This window comes from Arachis duranensis, chromosome 10 (genome assembly GCF_000817695.3).
Source record: "Arachis duranensis cultivar V14167 chromosome 10, aradu.V14167.gnm2.J7QH, whole genome shotgun sequence".
NCBI lineage: Eukaryota > Viridiplantae > Streptophyta > Magnoliopsida > Fabales > Fabaceae > Arachis > Arachis duranensis.
The window spans coordinates 98,475,736-98,485,765 of NC_029781.3; positions in this window are offsets into that span (position 1 = coordinate 98,475,736).

The window sequence follows — 10,030 nt, forward strand, 5'->3', positions numbered from 1 at the left end:
TTGTTACAATAATAAAATATTTCGTTAACAACTTTTTAGAGTGAACACCCAACCCGGTCCCTGTCTTTTTCCTCGATGGACATCACGGCCCTTGTCCAAAAAAAAGGGACATATCGGTCCCTGTCCCAAACTTATGTGAGACTTCCCGGTCCTTCCGTCATTTTCCCTGACTAAAATAGACGGAACTTGCCTACGTGTCAGTTAACGTTGCTGAGTTGGAGGTTAATAGTCTGTTAAGTTCCACGTGGCCATTAGGAAATGGACAGGGGTCGATTTGTCCCCCTTTAGTGACCTAAAACTACGTCATTTTAGTGGTCTCATACGTTGCGTTTTGATTGAATAAGGGAACGTGATGTTGGGATTTCCATATAAGCCCACTGTGTTGCTCTGATAATTACCAGAAAACCCTAGTAGAGCAAGAGTCGTCTCCTAGTAGTGATCGTTGACCTCTTGAAGTTGGAGCAACGTGCTGATGGTGTTGTTGACAAAGTTGCTGACTGACCTCCACATATTGGTGTTGACGGCGCTTGGTTGAAGCTTGGATGGAAATTGCACGGCGTTTGCGACGTGCCAGGTTAGTGTGGTCCTTCCATTGCCTTTTCAAATGTGTGCTGTCGTTTTCAATAAGTCTGACATATTTTGGCATGTACATTGTTTGTGTGGTCCAAGAAGAATAGAAATAGTAAACAATGTCAGTGGAGTTAGAAAATGAATTAGGTTTTTAATTTAAAAGTGAAATTGAAATGGAGTCAAATTTAATTTGTATGCTAGTTCTGCTCTAATGTATGCATTATAATATACTACAGATGTCTGAATATTTTGTTGTTCCCGTGTTTCATCACGGGAAAAAGTTTGTGAGAGACAGTGGGGGATATATGAGTTATATGGATGGTAAAGTGAAGAGGTTCCCACCAATGGATTTCGATTATGTGAATTTTTTCGATTTGGTTATTTTATTTAAAGAGTTGGGTTATGTTGAGTATAAGGAGATGTATTGGTATGACATGTTGGCCTCTGACATGGAGTCTGGGCTTCATCCCATTAAGGGTGATCATGAGATTAATGAGATGAGGGAGAACAAACTCAAGAACAGGGATAGTGAGGAGTTTTACATTTATTTTGACCATCCTATAGATATGCCAGAGGTGGTAAGTGATGGCTTGGCAGGTGAAAATGTTGTTTTGAGTGATTCTTCATCAAGTTCTGATGACGGATATGAGAGTGCCGAGGATGAGGCATGGAAACCACCTCCAGCTGGTTATGAGGAGGACTCTGACACTAGTTCTTATGAGAGAGTGCTTAAGAAGAAGACAGATAAGAAGTCTACTCCAAAAAAAGTTGTAACACAAAACAAGAAGAAAGGTAATGACAAGGACATATCCCCTAGTAGTGCTAAGAGGGTGGCCTCAAGGAAGTATTCTGGTGTGAGGAGAAAGCATATCTTGAAGGATGGAAAGTCTAATGGTGGGAGCAAGGATAAAAGTGGGCCTCATGCAGCTAAGGCAAGCCCAAGTAAGGATCAAACTAGTGACCCTGTAGATGGTGGGCTACATTATGGATCCAATATTGACCCAAATAATTTGGAAAATGATAGTGATTATGAAAGGCCTTATGAATACGAAAGTGAAGCCTTCAATAGTCCAATTTCCAGTGATGATGAGGGGAGGACAGCATTTGACTCATATAATGAAGACACTGAGTATGGTGAAGTGGAGTTTAAGGTTGGACAGATGTTTCCTACAATGGATGTATTCAAACAAGCTCTGAAAGACTATTTTGTTTATGAAGGTAAGGATGTTATATACATTAAGAATGAGAAGCAAAGAGTAAGGGCTGCATGTGCTGGAGAATCTTGTCCGTGGTTGATATTGACTTCCTGGAATAGTGCCAATAGGTGCTATCAAGTGAAAACTCTATTTAATAAGCATAACTGTGGAAGGGACTTTGGAAGCAACTTAGCTGACAGGGCCTGGGTTACATCCAAATTGGTGAAGAGGCTTCTAACACAGTCTGATATGAAGCCGAAACAGGCTATGGAACACATGGTTGAGGAATACAATGTCCATGTCAGTACAAAGATGATTAGCAGGGCATTGAAAGCTGCACGGGAGGTTGTATTAGGCAATGAGAGAGCTCAGTATGGGAAAATTCGGGTTACCTGATGGAGTTACATAGAAGTAACCCTGGTTCAACAGCACTGATGGAGGTTATTCCTCAACCTGAATCTCTTCCTCTGTTTGATCGGTTGTACATATGCATGGAAGCTTGTAAGAAGGGGTTCAAAGAGGGGTACAGGCCTTTAATTGGATTAGACGGATGCTTTTTAAAAGGATATTATGGTGGACAACTATTAAGTGTAGTGGGTCAAGATGCCAACAACCACTTTTATGTGGTGGCCTTTGCAGTGGTACCAAATGAGTGCAAGGACACTTAGAAGTGGTTCCTGACTCTGTTGGCTGAAGACTTGGGAGCTGTTGGACAACATGGGTGGAACTTTATCTCAGATCAACAAAAGGTAATATTTATTGACTTAATTTTCCAATATATGTACTTCTATTGACTTAGATTCGTTGTTAGAACTTCCAGTTTTTGAGTATGAATTGGATTGGACTGTGTTGACAACAGGGGCTGGAGTTGGCAATGAAGGAGGTCATGCCTAACGCACATCATAGAAATTGTGTACTTCACATTTGGAAGAACTTCATCAAACACTTCAAGGATCAACAGACAAAGCAGCTTGTATGGGAATGTGTTAGGCAGACAACTATCCAGGAATTTAAAGCCTCAATGGAGAAAATGAAAAACATTAATCAGGGAGCATGGGAATACCTACAAAGGTTTGATCCAGCTGTGTGGACAAAAGCTTATTTTAGCCATGGACCGAAAGTAGATAACATCACAAATAATATGTGCGAGGTGTGGAATGCGAAAATAGTTGAGTATAGAGGAAGACCCATACTAACAATGATAGACGATCTGAGGTGTTATGTCATGAGGAAGATGGCCCTACACAAGAAAAAATTAGAAAATCATACTGGAAAACTAGCCCCAGTTCAGCACAAGAGGTTGGAAGAATTCATCAAGCCTAAAGCAAGTAAGTGGAGAGCTATTTGGGCAGGTGATAGTGATAGAATCCTCTTTGAGGTTCATAGGCAAGGACACAAGGTTGGGGTTAACCTTGCACAAAGAACATGCACCTGCAACGTTTGGCAGTTAACTGGTATGGTCATGGTTAGTGTTAAAATGTATCTGTGACTTTATCTTAATATGCATCTAACTAAGTACTATTTTCAGGCATGCCTTGTAGACATGCAGTAGCAGCAATGTACAAAATTGGTGTGAATCCTGAAGACTTTGTGCACACGTGGCTAACAATGGACTCGATCAGAGCTACTTACGCCCACACAATGAAGCCAGTAAATAGTGCGGAGTATTGGGAGCCCACTGATGCCCCAAGGCCATTGCCTCCACCAATCAAACGACCAGCACATCGACCAAAGGTAAAGAGAAGAATCGATCCAGTGGAAACTGAGATAAATCCCAACAAGGCAAAGAAAATATTTGAAGTCACTTGTAACAAATGTGGCCAGAAAGGCCACTACTATAAAACATGCACCAATCCTGCAATGGATCCAAACTGGAAACCAATGACCAAAAAAGAGAGGAGGGCAAATGGAGCGAAGAAGAAATCTAACTCAGTTGGAGTTGATGTCTGTAAGAACACAACCAATCTGCAGGTATGGAACTAAGTAGGGATCGATTTGTCTTTAAAGTTAAGTGGTTAGGGGTTTAAATGTCTCAATTTATTTTGGTCAGAGGTTTAGTTGGCTAAAAAAAAGTATGGTAATGTTCATTTGTTGTATATGATAGCAGGAAAGAGGACATGAAAACTGCAATGAGGCCACTAACGTGGCTGGAGTTGGTGTGAACCATAAGGTTGTTTTCTTAGTTTTGTCCTAGTTGAATAGCCTTTGTTATATGTATTTAACTCTTGTTGGTGCTATTGCTATCATTGTTAGGAAAAAACTAAGAAAGATAAGAAGAAACTACCAAGAGGAGAGAAAAAAATAACTGGTGTAGCTCCAGAAGGTACACCTCAAGAGATTCCTTTGTCACAAAATGCACCACAATCAGAGGAGGTAAAGTTACCTTATTAATACTTTAAAGCTAAATTATCTTAGCTTTCATAAGTTACCTGGGACTATAACAAAAATTCTTTGTAGGTCCAGCATGCTACAAATCCAAGCAACATTCAACAAGGGCCATCTGATGTAGCTTTCACAACTCAATCCAATCCAGCCCTAAGGTTAAAGAACCCTGTTATCAGGCCCCCACCTCCACCAACCCAATTTGTGCAATCAAGTTTCATGCCCACACCCCCACCAGCACCAAGGCCTACACTCTGGTTCAAATCTCAACTACCACAAGATCCAGCACTTACGTCCCATGCTTCGGCAAATCCTACTCATGGCCCAATAGCTTCTCCGACAAATCCAACAAGTGGAGGTGGTGCAATATCAGCAGAAATAATGGATGTTGCAAGCTTGGAAACTGCTTCAAGGATTTTCAAATTTGTGCCCACTCCCGAGCTCAAGCTTCCAGGACTAAGGCCACCTAAGAAGATGTGAACTTGGAGTACCTTTCGTTTTTGTTTTGTATCTTGGCTACAAGCCTTTAGGACACATGTTTTGCTTCAAAAAAACTTATATGTTATGCTACTTACTACTACTGGTTTTAGGCATAGGACTTTTGGTTGAGATCCCTATATTTTGGTTATCTGACTCAGGGCCATGTTGCTGCCCATATTTTGAATGGCATATTATGTTTTAAGTTGTTTCAACAACTGTACTTTTCCTTAATTATCAATGTATTAACATGGATCTTTCTTTGACTATATATACTTAGTGTTACTTAGCTAGCATGCATACTTGTTAAATTTATGTCATTATGCCATTATCTATCAATATAGGGATGAGATTTAACATATTCATCACATGCCATGGTTCAAATTTTACAAATTCAACACAATAATTTCTGCTTCATTCATCATCAAAAGTGTTGTTCACAACTCAACTTAGTGAAATAACGAAATTCAGCTATCAAATTCCTACACACTTGCTCTAAACAAGCTTGCAATTACAACCCCACCCAGAAATGCTAACAAATTAAACCCATACCTAATACATCTACTTTCACCCATTTTCAATCTGCAGTAATCTAACTGATCCTCCAAACCAATTAATCTTTCTTCCAACTCATTAACTTTGTTATCCACCACATAACCATGGCCTTCCAATCGATTCTGCTTCTGCTTTGATGCCCCAAATGAGACAGCCTTGTTAGCATCCTCACCACATGAAGATACATAATCATCTAGCCATGCAAAGAAGTTGCAATGCCATTTTCCAGTCTACAAAAATGTTTAACATTTGTTATCATCTGTGGAATAGAAATTGAAAACAAAAAATTAGCTAAACCTTCAAAAACTACCTTGAATTTTGGGCAGCGAAAGAATAGTCTGTCTGGATTCTTCACTGTCCCTGACATGAACAATATTGCATGAGAACCACAATAACAAATTGGGCCAACCCATTTCTTCATCCTCGTAGCTCCAGCACTCCCACCAGAATTTAGGCCCCAGCCTGAATCGTCTCTGCTTCGTGGGTTTGATGATGAACAATGCTCTTCATTACCAATCATGGTCTCCTAGGGTTTGTATTTGGGTTGGGAGAAGAGTGAGAGATTAGCAGTGTCGAATCACTTTCAAACCAATGTGTTTCAGTGAAGACTAAAAACGAGGGACAAAACGACCCCTTACCATTCTCTTATAGCACATGGTCTCAGACCACTAAAACGACGTAGTTTTAGGTCACCAAAGGGGGACAAATCGACCCCTGTCCATTTCCTAATGGCCACGTGGAACTTAACAGACTATTAACCTCCAACTCAGCAACGTTAACTGATACGTAGGCAAGTTCCGTCTATTTTGGTCAGGAAAAATGACGGAAGGACCGGAAAGTCTCACATAAGTATGGGACAGGGACCGATATGTCCCTTTTTTTTGGACAAGGGCCGTGATGTCCATCGAGAAAAAAGACAGGGACCAGGTTGGGTGTTCACTCCAACTTTTTAAACCATTTTTTTAAGTGTAAATATGTGATCATAGTATCATACAATAACAAATTAATGTTTTGGAAATTTGTTAATGAGATATTTATTTATTTTACAAATATAAACAGAAGAGTTTATCACTAAGATAAAGATATAATTATGTGAATTTTGCAACTCTGAAAAACATATATTTAATTAAAAAAATTTGTGAACTAATATATAACAATCACACATTTAATTTATATTCTAAAAGGAACTAAAATTGTTTTCTTTTAATTCTAAGTTATTTGAATATAATATTAAAATTTAATAATACAAATAATTATTAAATTTGTTACTAAATAGAAATAAAAATTAAATTTATCTATTTAAGTGTTAAGTTTTATTCTATGATCAAATTGGTCTTCAATTTTCTATTCTAATAACATGTCACACGAGAGAGAATCATTTTATCTTCTCAGTTTAACTGTTATCTCATGTTAGCATTTCATTAACAATAAAATACATTGCATTATACTTTTTCCTAGGTAATGAGCACAGCAAATTATAGAATTACTAAAATGCCCTTTGGTATGCAATCCAAAGTTTGTTACTGGCCCTAATTGTCCCCAAACCCAGTAAACCCTAAACTCCCAACCTCCATTCTCCCTCGCTTCCTTCTGTCTCTCTGATCCGCGTTTCTTGCTTCACAGCTTCAGTCTCTTTCCTTCCTCCCGTCGCGCGGTCTTGTCCCTTGCTTCGGCTGCGTCGTTCTTCCGTCGTTTCCTCAGTTCGGGTAGGTCATATGATCCTTTGCTCTGGTTCGTATTCTTTGCTTTTTTTTTATTGAACTTTTAATTTGTAATTTTCTGTTGCTGTGGTGTTGAGTTGTTATTGCTGATATGTTGCTCGAGTTTTTGTTGCGGATGCTGCCTGCTGTTGTGTTGTTATTGCTGCTATGTTGTTACTTGTTAGATGATGTTGTTACTTGGAAATGGAAATGAATGTGAAAATGATCCCAATGAAAAAAACTAGCAAGTTTTAGTGGATTTTGACGATTGATGGTAAACTTTGAAGATGACGTCTGATATTTTGCTATTTGCCTTTGTAAATTTGAGAATTGAGACTTGTGTTGCCCTTATACGAGCCACAGCCTACGTCGGACTATGTAATGTGATTTGGCAGATGATTAGGAATGTTTAATTTTTGTCCATATTTTGGATTTACATTAGAATATTTTTATACTTTTGTGTGCTTATTTATGATTTTTATGTTCTTTTATTATAATCTGGCTATTCGGTTTATACCTTGTTGAACGAACCTCTGAACTCGTATCTAAAACGGTTCGTCGTCTGGTTTGGTTTTCGGTGCCTATTTATGTTTTTGTTGCTGTTTCTCCGCTGCTCAGCCGTTTAAGTCTCACACTTTCAAGTGTATTATTTGGTTGTTTTGTGTGTTCTATTTATTTGTTTCTTTTCTGCTCCCCGGCTGTCGCTTTTGCATTCGTCCGCCCTTTTTTTCTCCTTTCTTTGTTTATATATTTTTGTTGCATTTCTGATCCGTTTCGGTACCTCAACTGCTTTTTTTTTTTGTGAGTTATATTGTTTCTTAGACCAATGAAGATGACATGGTTTAGCATCTTCACCAGTGCATTCTTATGTGATAAAAGTTAGGAAGAGTTTTAAGTGTATTGAAAATATAACTATGTTTTAATTGTTTTAACCGTTTATTTGAATTATAAAAAATATATATAATATATATTAATTAAAATTAATAGTTAAAATAATTGAAATATCGATATTTTCTGATAAAAAGTTATCACCATAATATATTATTAAAATTGTCTCTGATAAAAAGTTATCACCATAATATATTATTAAAATTGTCTCGGGAGTTGAGCTGTTATAGCGCTGCTGTTGTCTTTAATGCTAGGTGAATTTTAGTATACAGAGCAAAAATTGGTACAGATTTAAAGATTTGTTTACACCACACTTTCTAAAGCCACACTTTAAACTGTAACTATTCACAAAGAAAAGCGTCACCTAATGGAAAAAAGTAAATTAGAAGATTTAAGAGAAGAAATAATCAAGTTATCAAAATTAATAGATCAAAAATTAATAATTTTAACTAATGTTAACGGTAATGACACCGAATTCTTAAAATCAATACAAAATGATTTTTCTCAAAATCTTTATTTTACTATAAGTTTTATTGAAAGATTTCAAAAATCTGAAAAACTTATTTTTCACACGGAATTTCTAAGAAATGTTATCATGGAAATGATTCCCCACATCTTTATCATACTTTTAATCCACAATTAAATTCTATAGTAGATATGCTTGAAGAAATATTAGTATCCATAAAATTTCAAAGAAATAAGGAAAAAGAGAATCCCAAAGAAGAAATTTTCAAAATATAATCAACATAACAGATCTAAAAGTAAAACCACCACTAAAATTATGAATATTGAAGAAAAATTAGAAGAAGTTACAATGCTTTTTAAACAATTAAAAATGGCTCAAGAAAATAATATTATGGAACAAGGATTTCAAATAGAAGAAGAATTAGTAAATTCTGAAAATATAGAAAATGAAGAATACTTCCTAGATTATTCAAGTGACGAAGAACCAGCAATTCCAATACAAGTAAAAAATGAAGCTGGAAAATCTAAAGATAACCAATTTCAATATAAATGGAAAACAGGTTTTGATAATTATGCTTTTAAAAAAGGGTTTATAAATAAAGATTCAAAATATACAAAAATACCATCAAAATACGTTCCTAAAATCCAGGAAATTGAAAGAAAAAGAATGCTTGATTTAGACTGTAAAAAGAATGAAAAAGAAATTTTCGAAAATTGATTGAATTCCTTTTTATTAGAAGTTTTTACTAATCCAAAGCTTAGTGAATTGTCTGGAAGAGATATTTGAAATTACATAGGATTTCATACTAAAGAAACTATAAGAGATTATATGACATCAATAAAAAACCAAATAATAGAAGATTTAGCAACAAAAACAACAACTTATGATAAGATATTATATATAATGATGATTCTATATAAAGAATTTTTTGAAAAAAATATTATAGATCATAGACAAGAAGTCTATGATAAGGAACATCAAGAAGCAAAAAACCATTTAGCTAATATCCAGATATATGATCTATGTAATGTGGAATTTTATATATGTGAATATAGAATACATTATTACAAATTAAAAGAAGAAGATAAAAATCATTATCTTAGTATGTATATAACAAAACTTTCATATCCTGCTAATGAATTTATAATGGGAAGATTTATAAGAGAAATAAATAGAGGGACAATTGAAAATAATTTTGGTGGAGCAACCGCTGCAATAAGAGAGGAAATAAAAGAATGTTACGCTGCAATAAGAGAGGAAATAAAAGAGCATTGTATGCAAGAAGCAACTCAAAAAAGATTTGCAAATATAATTAGAATTTGCTGTCAGGATAATGAAGAGATACCCAAAAAATATGGGCTTAATAAAAATTTTCAGAGAAAAAAAATATTAAGAAAATACCAATTTAGAAAAGAAAATACTATCCAAACTGGAGAAAAAAGAGGTATTTTAGAACAAGAAATAACAATAAAAACAAAAGGCAAAAAAGTGATTATTGTCCGAATAAAAAAGAAAATTGCAAGTGTTGGTATTGCCAAGAAGAAGAACACTATGCAAATGAATGTCCGAAAAAGAAGGATAAAAAAGATCTTACTAAACAAATAGAAATTGCTAAGTCTTGTTTTATGGAACCTTTAGAGGAATCTGATGATAACTTAGACTATATTTTTGAATATGTCTCAGAAACAGACTCAGAGACTGAGTAATAATGCCACATTTATTACTATAAAAATAACAGAAAAATTTATAAATGCTTTTATAGATTCTGGAGCAACACAATGCTTTGCTAGTTCAAA